A 13,513-nucleotide genomic window follows, 5' to 3' on the forward strand; every position below is an offset into this window, starting at 1 on the left:
TTGTTGGGTCTTTCAGGGGGCAGTCATGATAGGTCCCTTTTTTTGAATGCTCCATAGCCTCTATAATAAGGTCAGGTCTTGGGGACTCCCTTTGAGCTGGATCCCACTTTGGGCCTGTCCCTGGACCTTCTTTTCCTCAGGCTTCTCTCAGTTTCCATCCCTGTAGTTCTTTCAGACAGGAAAAAATATAGGTGAGAGTATTGACTACGGGATGGCCACCCCCTCCCTCACTTGATGCCCTGTCTTCTGGCTGGAGGTAGGATCTATTAGTTCCTTCTCCCCACTGTAGGACATTTCATCTAAACTCTCTCAGTTTGAGTCCTGAGAGTCTTTCACCTCCCAGGTCTCTGGTACATTCTGTTGGGTCCCTCTTCCCTAGGTTGCCTGTTCTCATTCTTTCTGCTGGCCCTCAGGAGATCAGTCCTTTTCCCCTACCCAAAACCAGACCATGTTTCCCCTCTTCCCCACCCCCTGCCCTGTCCCTTTTCCCTCTTAGGTCCTTCAACCCCTCTGCCCTTGTGATTGCTTTCTTCTCCCTCCTAAGTGGGACTGAACCATCTTCACTTGGGCCCATCAGCTTGTTTACCTTTTTAAGTTCTGTGAACTGTATCGTGGTTATTCTGTACTTTTGGGAGGTTAATATCCACTTATTAGTGAGTAAATACCATGTATGTCCTTTTGGGTCTGAGTTACCTCACTCAGGATAATATTTTTTCTAGCTCCAACTATTTCCTGCAAAACACAGGATGTCCTCATTCTTAATAGCTGAGAAGTATTTCACTGTGTAAATGAACCACATAGTCTATATCCATTCATTTGTCGTGAAACATCTGGGTTGTTTCCAGTTTCTAGCTATCACAAACAAGGCTGCTATGACCATAGTGGAAGATGTGCCCCTGTGGCATGGTGGGCATCTTTTGGGTATATTCTCGAGTGGTATAGCTGGGTTTTGAGGTAGATCTATTTCCAATTTTCTGCAGAACCTCCAGATGGATTTCCGGAGTGGTTGTACCAGTTTGCAAACCCACCAGCAATGGAGGAGTTTTCCTCGTTTTCCACCTGCGGTTTTTATCTTAGCCATTCTGATTGGTGTGAGGTGAAATCTCAGGGTTGTTTTGTTTGCATTTCTCTGATCACTAAGGATCTGAACATTTCTTTAAGTGCTTCTCAGCCATTCAATATTCTTCTGTTGTGAAATCTCAGTTTAGTTCTATACTAAACTGGGCTGTTTGGTTTTTTAGTGGTTAGCTTCTTGAGTTCCTTATATATTTTGAATATCAGATGTGGGATTAATGAAGATGTTTTTCCCAATCTGTAGATTGCTGATTAGTCTTAGTGACTATGTCCTTTGCCTTATCGAAGCTTTCCAGTTTCATGAGGTCCTATTTATCAATTCTTGATCTTAGAGCATGAACCATTGGAGTTCTGTTTAGGATATTTCCCCCTGTGCCAATGAGTTCAAGGCTCTTCCCCACTTTCTCTTCTATTAGATTCAATGTATCTGGTTTTATGTTGAGTCTTTGATCCACTTGAACTTGAGCTTTGTGCAAGGTGACACATATGGGTCTATTTTCTTTTTTCTACATACAGACAGCCAGTTAGACAAGCACCACTTATTGAAGATGCTTTCTTTTTCCATTGTATATTTCTGGCTTTCTTGTCAAAAATCAAGTGGGTCTGTAAGTGTGTGGTTTTACTTCTGGGTCTTCAAATCTATTCCATTGATCGACATGTCTGTCTCTTTGCCAATACCATAAAGATTATATCACTATTGCTCTGTAGTAGAGATTGAGGTTTGGGATAGCAATTCCCTGACCATTCTTTTATTAAGAATTGTTTTTACTATTCTGGGTTTTTTGCCTTTCCAGATGAATTTGAGAATCACTCTTTCCAATTCTTTGAAGAATTGTGTTGGGATTTTGATGGGGATTTTATTGAATCTGTAGATTGCCTTTGGTAGAATCGCCATTTTTACTATGTTAATTGTGCCAATCAATGAACATGGGAGATTTCTCTATTTTCTGAAATCTTTTATTTCTTTTTTGAGAAACTTGAAGTTATTGTCATATAGGTCTTTCACTTGTTTGGTTAGAGTTATCCCAAGATATTTTATATTATTTGTGTCTATTGTGAAGGGAGTTGTTTCCCTAATTTCTTTCTCAGTCTGTTTATCATTTGTATAAAGGAAGGCTACTGATTTATTTGAGTTAATTTTATATCCAGCCACTTTGCTGAAGTTGTTTATCAGCTGAAGAAGTCTGGTAGAATATTTGGGGTGGATTATGTGTACTATTATATCATCTGCAAATAGTGATACCTTTATTTCTTCTTTTCCAATTTGTATCCACTTGATCTCTTTTTGTTGTCTTATTGTTCTAGCTAGCATTTCAAGCACTATATTGAATAAATATGGGGAGAGTGGACATCGTTGTCTTGTCCCCCATTTCACTGAGATTGCTTCAATTAGGTCTCCATTTAATTTGATATTGACTGTTGGTTTTCAGTAAATTGCTTTATTATGTTTAGGTATGGGCCTTGAATTCCTGGTCTCTCTAATACTTTTAACATGAAGTGATGTTGTATTTTGTCAAATACTTTTTCTGAATCTAAGAACATGATCTTGTGATTTTTTTCTTTGAATTTGTTTATATAGTGGTTTAGATTAATGGATTTTCACATATTGAACCAATCTTGCATCCCTGGGATGAAGCCTACTTGATCCTGGTGAATGATGTTTTTGATGCATTTTTGGTTTCAGGTTGCAAGAATTTTATTGTGCATATTTTCATCGATATTCATAAGTGACGTTGGTCTGAAGTTCTCTTTTGTGGCTTGGTCCTTGTGTGGTTTAGGTGTCAGAGTAATTGTGGGTTCATTGAATGAGTTAAGCAGTGTTCCTTCTGTTTCTATTTTTTTGGACTAGTTTGAGGAATATTGGTATCAGGTCTTCTTTGAAGTTCTGATAGAATGCTACACTAAATCCATCTGGCCCTGGGCTTTTTTTTTTGGGGGGGGGGTCTAATGGCTTCTATTTCCTTGTGTGATATGGGCCTGTCTAGATAGTTTACCCGCTCTTGATTTAACTTTGGTATGTAGTATCTTTCTACGAAACCATCCATTTCATTTAGATTTTCCAGTTTAGTTGAGTATAAGCTTTAATAGTAGGATCTGATGTTTTTTTTCATTCCCTCCGTTTCTGTTGTTATGTCTCCCTTTTCTTTTCTGATTATGTTAATTTGGATACTGCCTCTGGGCCCTTTAGTTAGTTTGGCTAGGGGTTTATCTATCTTATTAATTCTCTCAAAGAACCAGCTTTTGGTTTTGTTGATACTTTTTATTGTTCTCTTTGTTTCTATTTGGTTGATTTTCTTTCTGCCATGAGTTTGACTATTTCCTGCCATTTGCTATTCTTGGGTGTGTCTGCTTTCTTTTGTTCTGGAGCTCTCATGTGTGCTTTTGTTGGTGTAAAAATCTCTCCAGTTTCTTTACCAGGGCACTTTGTGCTATGACTTTTCCTTTTAGTACCACTTTCATTGTGTCTCATAAGTTTGTGGGTGATGTATCAACATTTTCATTAAATTCAGGAAGTCCTTAATTTCTTTCTTTATTTCTTCCCTGACCAAGTTATCATTGAGTAGAGAGTTGTTCGGTTTCCAGGTGTATGTGGGCTTTCTGTTGTTTTTGCTGTTATTGAAGACCAGCCTTAGGCCATGGTGATCTGATAGGATGCATGGGATTATTTCAATCTTCTATCTGATGAGGGCTGTTTCGTGACCAATTATATGATTGATTTTAGAAAAGGTACATACTGAGAAGAAGGTGAATTCTTTTGTTTTAGTGTGAAATGTTCTATAGATATCTGTTAAATCCATTTGATTCATAAACTCTCTTAGTTTCACTGTGTCTCTGTTTAGTTTCTGTTTCAGTGACCTGTCCATTGGTGAGAGTGGGGTGTTAAAGTCTCCCACTATTATTGTGTGAGGTTCAATGTGTGTTTTGAACTTTAGGAAAATTTCTTTTATGAATGTGGGTGCTCTTGCATTTGGGACATAGATTTCAGAACTAAGACTCTCTCTTGGTAAAATTTCCCCTTGATGAATATGAGTGTCCTTCCTCATGACTCTTGATAACTTTTGGTTGCAGGTCTATTTTATTAGATATTAGGATGGCAACTCCAGCTTGTTTTCTGGTACCATTTGCTTGGAATAGCTTTTTCCATCCTTTTACTCTGAGATAGTATCTGTCTTTGTTATGGAGGTTTGTTTCTTGTATGGAGCAAAATGCTGTGTCTTGTTTGCTTGTATATCCAGTCTGTTAGCTTATGTTTTTTTTATGGACGACTTGAATCCATTAATACTGAGAGGTATTAAAGACAGATGACTGTTAGTTCCTGTTATATTTGTTTTTATAGGTGGCTTTCTGTACTGTGGCTCTCTCTTTTTGGCTTTGTTGTGAGATTCTTAATATCTTGTCTTTTCTTTGGTGTATGTACCTTCCCGTGTTGGTGTTTTCCTTCTAGGTTCTTCTGTGGGGTTGAATTGGTAGATAGATACTGTTTGAATTTGATTTTGTCATGGAATATTTTGTTTTCTCCATCTATGTTTATTGAGAGTTTTGCTGGGCAGGCATTTGTGTTCTCTTACAGTCTGCATGACCTCTGACCAGGTTCTTCTGGCCTTCATAGTCTCTGTTGAGAAGTCTGGTATAATTCTGATTGGTCTACCTTTGTATCTTACTTGGCCCTTTTTACCTTGCAGCTTTCAATATTCTTTCTTTGTTCTGTGCGTTTAGTGTTTTGTTATTGTGTGGCAAAGGATGCTCTTCTCTGCTCCCATTTATTTGGTGTTCTACAGGCTCCTTGTTCCTTGATGGCCATCTCTTTCTGTAGGTTGGGGAAGTTTTCTTCTATGATTTTGTTGAAGGTATTTCCAGGTCCTTTGAGCTGGGATTCTTCTGTTTCCTCTTTTCCAATTATTCTTAGATTTGGTCTTTTCATTGTGTCCTGAATTTCCTGAATGCTTTGGGTTAGGAAGTTTTTACATTTTGAATTTTCTTTGACACTTGTGTCAATCTCTTCTATGGTATCTTCTACACCTGAGATTCTCTCTTCTATTTCTTGTATTCTGTTAGTGATACTTACATCTGTAAATCCTGACCTCTTTCCTAGGTTTTCTATTTCCAGGTTTACCTCTATTTGTGTTTTCTTTATTGTTTCTACTTCTACTTTTAAAAGGTTTTGGATCACTTTATTCAATTCCTTCACCTGTTTACCTGTGTTTTCCTGTATTTCTTTCAGTGAGTTATAGATACCCTCCTTAAAGGATTCCATTATCTTCATTAGATAGGAGTTTAGGACAGATTAATGATTTTCAGGTGTGTTGGTGTATTCAGGACTTGCTGCAGTTGAGAGAACTGGGTTCTGATGATGCCCACTTATGGCCTTGTGCTTGCGTCTCACTATCTGGATATCCCTGGTGTTTGTTGGTCTGAGTGACACTGTCTGGAGTCTGTCTCTTTTGTTTCTGGGTTGCTTTAGGTCTCCTGGTAGGCCTACAGCCCTGACTATATCAGGCCACCTGTGGGGCCTTCCAACTGGGGGCTCTTCAGAGGGGCAAAGAAGCTGCTGATCTGTTGCCCTGTCTGCAGTAGATTTCCTGGGAGGCCTTTAGACTGTTGGTCTTCAACAGTCAAGCTGTTGTCCTGTGTGAAGATGTTCTCCAGGGGATCCTATGGACTTTGGTTTCTGTTTCCCTGTGTGCAGTATAACTCCATATGTCCAGTTAGTTGCTTTGCATGCCTTCAAGCTGTGGTGTCAACTGCTTTGAGTGCAGTGGATCACCTAGAATGGGTCAGGATATAGTATTTTCATGGAAGCAGACCAGCTAAGAGTTTGCCCAAAAAGAAAGAACTGGGTGGAAGGAGCAGAATGGCAGTAGTACCCCTTAGGGTTGGGGTTTTGGTGAATAATGATGGTCTGATGGTGCCCAAAGGCAGCTCTGGACTTCGGGGGAAGAGGGGAGGTTCTTACTACAAAGGATAGTATACATTACTTTAGCCCTATTTAACATCATGGTTATTGGTGATGTATTAGAGGGCTTTAATCAATTTTATACACATTTCTGTATCTTTATAGACTTTGATATTGTTGCTCTTACAATGATTCCTCTCTTCTCTAAGTGGGTTCAAGGGACTGAGTCCTCAAATATAGGCCTAATAAGAAGATTCCTAAAATAAAAACAGAAGAAACAAGTGAACAAATGTGCAAATAAGTACAAGACCAGAATAATGTGACAAAGCAAATGTGACTCTTCTAACACATCATTAACTCCTCAACTACTGAAGTCAAAGAACTAGAAAGTAATATGACATGCATACAGAAGCTCAAAAGACCCCATCTTTCCAGTGCTGTGGACTGTCCACCATATAGAAAGAGCTTGGAATACAAAACCCAAATGTCTCTATGTATTTCCAATTCATGTAGGTTGGCTTCTAGATCTCTGATTTTAACTCAACATAATCTCAATATAATTTAACATAGCCAAAATTCCTTGAAAGTAAAAATGTGAGGGTCTAAATGGCCTATGTGCATTAACCACACTCCAAGGAAATTGAAATGGAGTTGCCTCCTCATGTCATTTAGTGTTGCTGGGATTGAAGTAGAAAAAGATTATATGACAGTTTGAGAATCTCCATCCTGAGAATCAGAAATCCAAACTCCTCTAAAATCCAAAACTCTATGAGTACCAGTTTCAGACCTTGTGTCCATATTTCTGTGTCCGATCTTGCAAAATGGCAAAAATTAGGCCTACTAAAAGTATGAAATCTACTTTAAACTAAGTTTGAGTTGTAAACGAAAACAATAAAATTCTTCTTTAGCTCTAGATCCTATCTCCAATATATATCATTATTTACATGAAAATATTCCAAATCCCCAAATCTGAAACACTTCTGGTCCCAATCTGGTGTTTTAACTAACAGATTGTCAGTCTGTAGCTAAGTAACATGTAAAGGAAAATATAGTTCACATAAGCTCAAATAGTCTGGTCCATTCATCCATCCCCAATACAAGTGAGCAAGAAGCATAATAGAGTGCTAATAAAATGAGTTTCAAGAAAAGAATTAAAATTAGCAACACAGTCTGAATTGACCTTTTTATAATAGCCTTATGATGTCAGTTTCATTTAGTCTCAACTCTAAAAATCTTGTTTTAAATCAATTTTAAAGGGTTTTTTCTCAGTACATTACACACACTCTTTCTCTGTCTCTATCTGTTTCTCTTTCTCTATCTGTATGCCTCTCTCTCTCTCTCTCTCTCTCTCTCTCTCTCTCATACACACACACACACACACACACACACACACAGCTCTTCTGCAAGATGGGCTGATAGTAATTGCTTAAATAAGCCATCTGCTTTCTTGTCGATGTGTTTTCCCATGTTTTAATTGAAATGTCCTTTCCCGAGCCCCAGTGCCCACCCCCCTCCCCACCCTGTGCTTTGGAAACTCTGTTTTTGCTCTAGGTCCAGCATATTTGAGTATTATGCAAAACACTACTTGGTGGCCATTTAGAATTATCACTTTGTCCTCTGTGTTTCATGTGTTTTTTTTTTCCATTACACTAATTGGCATTTATTTTCCTTATAATTTATAGTGTAGAGCTTTTGTGTTTCTGGCCTCAGCCAGTCAGTACATCTTCTGAAGGCTTACCTGTGACACAACTTCACTAGGTGTTTGTCAGACTGAACTAAATGATACTCATTCTATTCCTAGAGCACATTTCTCCATCCCTTTATTCTTCCAGAATATACTGCTCTCAAATTTATTAGCCAAGTATTCTAAGACACTGATATTTCTTTCTTTAAGAATTCTGGGTCAGTGTTTTTAAAATATGTAGAGGAGTGGTAATTTTTAGAATAAATTTTATTTTTGAGATTACAGTATAACTATTTCAACCCTAATTCCATTTTCCAGGAGCTCCAATTCTAGACAAAGAACTACATGCAGCTCAAAATCTAAATGTACTTTTCATAAATCAAGTAAAGTTAACAGTAATAGATGAATTTATAAGAACAAAACCTTGCTCTCTTTTTAAAAGGTAGCTCTCTTCTGTTAAGAAAAAGCAACTTTAAAATAACATCATTAGGAGTTAATAAATGGTTCTGACCACACAGAAAATAGTATTTTGATAGAATCGGCACATATCAAACAAACACATTCATTTCATATTTATTTAAATGACTAATTCAGGCACTGCCCTCCTAAAAGTCACTGCCTTGTTGAGCAGGAGGATGATGTGACAGAAAAATAGTGGCTTTAGAGAGGCAAAGTCTCTGAAGAGGTGAGAATGAAAACTTGGATCAACCTGAGTTAGGCTGGATCTAACTTCAGGAATCTGATGCTAGGTAATTGACTGCCAGAATATTTAAACACAGTATATCACACAATCCTTTGTCCAAAAAAAAAAAAAAAAAGCCTAAGACGTTGAAAGTCAACTCAGAGAACATGTAAATCCTTCCAAGAAAATGGATTCTGGAGATAGGCTACCTGTGTTAGCTTAAGAGCCTAAGAACGGATCCGGCATGGACTCAGTCATATAGACTGTGTACAGGTCATTTGGGCTATTAGCCACCCTAGTTGTGGGAGCTTAGGGGAGCCCCTGATAAGAGCCACCTCCTGTCCTGGTTATGGAAGCTGGATGTAGCCTGGCCCAACAGAGAACACAGATGACCACGAGGCTGTTAATCACCTCCAATGCCCAGCCTTCTGGATAGAAGATCAGGTATTTCCTCCTTTGCAGAGTCACCCTGTGTGATGAACATTCTTGCTTCTCCTAGACAACTGTGAGAACCAGGACTTTCATGCTCCCAGTAAATTCTCAAAAACATTTATGTAATTTAACTTAAATTATATGTGTATGTATAATGCATATACACATTTGCACATATATATAATTTTAGAACAGATGTATGATAAAATTTATTTGTGTAATTGTATTAAAATTTTGTTCGTTGTTAGTGGGAAAATTAAATTTTGTTTGTTCTTTAGTGAAATTTTAAATTTTATTTTTAATTCTAAAACTATAATTTTAAGCAAAATACTTAAAATTAAAAATTATTTATACATATCAAATTCTCAAGTTTTCAAGTATTTCCTGCTTAGTAAAACAGGTAGAGTTTCTGTTTGTTTGAAATATGAGTTCAATTTCTAGTTGACTTATATTTGGATATCTTCCAGTTGTCAAGCACCTTAGGACTCTGGAGTCCTACCCATGTTATATGTATTTCTTGAAATATCACCCAAACAATGAGAAAAGTCTTCAAGGTTGTATGATTACATATGAAAATGTTTCTATTTTTGTCTGTCAATCTCAGAATTTGCATGTGGGGCTTTAAAATGTTTTTGCTTCTTCTATTAACTTTAAAATAGCTTTTAGACAACTTATTTCTCTTTTGAACAGTAATGAGTAGTCACAGAAACAATAATTAATTATCATTTATATTGTGCTACAGCAGCATACCATGCATGTGCTGCCTCTTTTCCATCAACAATTTCTGTTTCCAGGATATTAAAACACTGTCTTTCACTTTAATTTTGTTCTTCAGGGACTGTGTCTAAGAGGATTGGGAGACCATATAAACTGAAAAAAAAAATGTTTCTTTTAAATCTCCCTACACAAAGGTTGACATTTTAGGTGTTTTTATTACTTTATTCCAAGTAATAATCCAAGACTCAGTTGCTTTAGAAAAAAAACACATTTCTAAAACAATAGTTTACTAAATAAGTAATTTACATTCTCTATTATCTTCATCATTCTTAGAAATATGAGTTTCAAAGCAGCAGAAGACTTTAAATAAGTTGATAGCCTATATTAGTCCAGATTCTCCAGAGGGGTGGTTCTCAACCTCCCTAATGCTGTGACCCTTTAATACAGCTAATCATGTTGTGGTGACCCACTACCATAAAATTATTTTTGTTGCTACTTAATAACTATAATTTTGCTACTGTTATGAATCATAATGTAAATATATGATGTGCAGGATTTGATATGTGACCCCTGTGAAATCATTGTTTGACACCCCAAAAAGACTGCATCCAAAAGACAGGTTGAGGACCACTACATCAAAGAAACAGTACCAACAGAATAAACACAGATTACAAAGGTAAGTTTAGTCGACTAGATTGTATGATACAGGCTGGATAGTCAAACCATAGCTGTCATACTAGCAGTGATTAGATGGGGATCCAATAGATTCTTAGCCTTTGAGTCTGGGTACCATAACAATACTAGTTTGGAACTGGAGGCCAAGAAGATCCTGGGGTGCCACAGGTCTTGAGTTCAAATGGCAGGCTAAAGAAATTGGTTTGTAATGGGAGTGAAGAATGGCAGCAATTGTAGCACCACCAACAACAGAGTAGATGCACACATCAGGGGAAGAGAAGATGGACAGGGAAACAACACTGTTTTACCTACTACTTCATACCTTGGCTGCTATCCAATGATGCTGCCCACTGTGGGATAAGGTCTTCTAGCATCAGATAATCCTTTCTAGAAACAGACTCACCTAGAGGCAGGTATTTTAGATAATTTTTTTCATGTTTTTTTTTATTAGATATTTTCTTTATTTACAATATCTCCTTTCCCAGGTTCCTCTCAAAAAATAAAAGTAAAACAATCCCCTGTTCCCTCTCCCCCCTCCCCCTGCTCACCATCCCACCCCCTCCTGATTACTGGCCCTGGCATTCCCCTACACTGGGGCATAGAACCTTCACAGGGCCAAGGTCCTCTCCTCCCATTGATGACCGACTTGGCCATCCTCTGCTATATGCATGCTGCTGGAGCCATTAGTCCCCCCATTTGTACTCTTTGGTTGGAGTTTTAATCCCTGGGAGCTCTGAGGGTACTAGTTAGTTCATATTATTGTTCCTCTTAAGGGGCTGCAAACCCTTCAGCTCCCTGGTTCCATTCTCTACTTCCTTCATTGGGGACACTGTACTCAGTTCAATGGATGGCTGTGAGCCTCTACTTCTGTATTAGTCGGGTACTGTCAGAGACTCTCGGGACACAGCTATATCAGGCACCTGTCATCCAGCACTTGCTGGCATCCACAATAGTGTCTAGATTTGATGACAGAATACGGGAAGGATTCCCAGGTGGAGCAGTCTCTGGATTGTCCTTCCTTCTGTCTCTGCTCCATATTTAGTCTCTACAACTCCTTCCATGAGTATTTTGTTCCCCCTTTTAATAAGGAAGAAGTATCCACACTTTGGTCTTCCTTCTTCTTGAGTTTCTTATGTTTTCTGGTTTGTACTTTGTGTATTCTGACCTTCTAGGCTAATATCCACTTATCAGAGAATGTATACCATGTGTGTTCTTTTCTGATTGAGTTATCTCACTCAGGATGATATTCTTCAGGTCCATCAATTTTCCCAGGAATTTCATAAATTCATTGTTTTTAATAGCTGAATAGTAATCCTTTGTGTAGATGTACCACACTTTCTGTATCCATTCCTCTGTTGAAGGACATCTGGGTTGTTTCCAGTTTCTGGCTATTATAAATATGACTGCTATGAACATAGTGGAGTGTGTATCCTCATTACATGTTGGAGCAACTTCTGGGATATGCCCAGGAGTGGTATAGCTGGGTCCTCTGGTAGTACTATGTCTAATTTCTAGAGGAACTGCCAAATTGTTTTCCAGAGTGGTTGTTCCAGCTTGCAGTCCCACCAGCAATGAAGGAGTGTTCCTCTTTCTCCACAACCTCTCCAGCATCTGCAGTCACCTGAGTTTTTTATCCTAGCCATTCTGACTGGTGTGAGGTGTAATCTCAGGGTTGTTTTGATTTGCGTTTCCCTGATGACTAAGGATGTTGAACATTTCTTTAGGTGCTTCTCAGCCATTCAGTATTCCTCAGTTGAGAATTCTTTGTTTAGCTCTGTACCCCATTTTTAAATAGGGTTATTTGTTTCTCTGGAATCTAACTTCTTGAGTTCTTTTATATATTGGCTATTAGCCCTCTATCAGATACAGCATTGGTAAAGATCTTTTCCTAATGTGTTGGTTGCCATTTTATCCTATTGACAGTGTCTTTTGCCTTACAGAAGCTTTGCAATTTTATGAAGTCCCATTTGTCGATTCTTGATCATAGAGCATGAGCTATTGGTGTCCTGTTCAGGAAAATTTCCCCTGTGCCTATGTGCTTGAGGCTCTTCCCCACTTTCTTTTCTATTAGTTTGAGTGTAACTGGTTTTATTTGGAGGTCCTTGATGCACTTGGACTTGATCTTTGTACAAAGAGATAAGAATGGATCAATTTGCCTTCTTCTACATGCTAACTGCCAGTTGAGCCAGCACCACTTGTTGAAAATAGTGTCTTTTTTCCACTGGATGGTTTTAGCTCCTTGGTCAAAGATCATAGGTTTGTGGGTTCATTTCTGGGTCTTCACTTCTGTTCCATTGATCCACCTACCTGTCACTGTACCAATACCATGGAGTGTTTTAATCACAATTGCTTAAGGTCTGGGATGGTGATTCCACTAGAAGTTCCTTTATTGTTGAGAACAGTTTTGGCTATTCTGGGTTTTATTTTATCCCAGATGATTTTGCAAATTACCTTTTCTAAGTCTGTGAGGAATGGAGTTAGAATTTTGATGTGGATTGCATTGAATCTGTAGATTGCTTTCGGTAAGATGGCCATTTTTACGATGAATCCTGCCAATCCATGAGTATGGGAGATCTTTCTATCTTCTGAGATCTTCTTCAATTTCCTTCTTCAGAGACTTGAAGTTTTTGTCAAACAGATCTTTTACTTGCTTAGTTAGAGTCACACCAAGGTATTTTATATTATTTGTGGCTATTATGAAGGGTGTTGTTTCCCTAATTTCCTTCTCAGCCTGTTTATCCTTTGTATAGAGGAAGGCCACTAATTTGCTTGAGTTAATTTTATATCCAGCTACTTTGCTGAAGTTGTTTATCAGGTTTAGAAGCACTCTGGTGGAATTTTGGGGGTCACTTAAGGATACTATCATATCATCAGCAAATAGTGATAATTGACTTCTTCCTTTCCAATCCCTTTGATCTCCTTTTGTTGTCTAATTGCTCTGCTAGGACTTCTTTTTTTTTTTTTTTAAATATGGAACACTTCACGAATTTGCATGTCATCCTTGCACAGGGACCATGCTAATCTTCTCTGTATCGTTCCAATTTTAGTATATGTGCTGCCAAAGTGAGCACTCTGCTAGAACTTCAAGTACAATATTGAATAAGTAGGGAGAGAGTGGGCAGCCTTGTCTAGTCACTGATTTTAGTGGGATTGCTACAAGTTTCTCTCCATTTAGTTTGATGTTGGCTACTGGTTTGCTGTATATTGCTTTCACTATGTTTAAGTATGGGCCTTGAATTCCTGATCTTTTCAAGACTTTTATCATAAAAGGAAGTTGGATTTTGTCAAATGCTTTCTCAGCATCTAATAAGATGATAATATGGTCTTTTTCTTTGAGATTGTTTATATAGTGAAT

The 13,513-nt window shown here is 37.9% G+C and overlaps 1 non-coding gene across 1 annotated transcript; it reads right to left on the reverse strand.

Moving 5' to 3' along the window:
* Window positions 1-13,122: 13,122 nt before the first annotated feature.
* LOC116097650 lies at window positions 13,123-13,229 on the reverse strand. The gene has a single exon (XR_004121495.1). It is a non-coding gene; the product is annotated as a U6 spliceosomal RNA (small nuclear RNA).
* Between the last annotated feature and the right edge of the window lie 284 nt (window positions 13,230-13,513).

This window comes from Mastomys coucha, unplaced genomic scaffold (assembly GCF_008632895.1).
Source record: "Mastomys coucha isolate ucsf_1 unplaced genomic scaffold, UCSF_Mcou_1 pScaffold19, whole genome shotgun sequence".
In the NCBI taxonomy this organism is placed as follows: domain Eukaryota; kingdom Metazoa; phylum Chordata; class Mammalia; order Rodentia; family Muridae; genus Mastomys; species Mastomys coucha.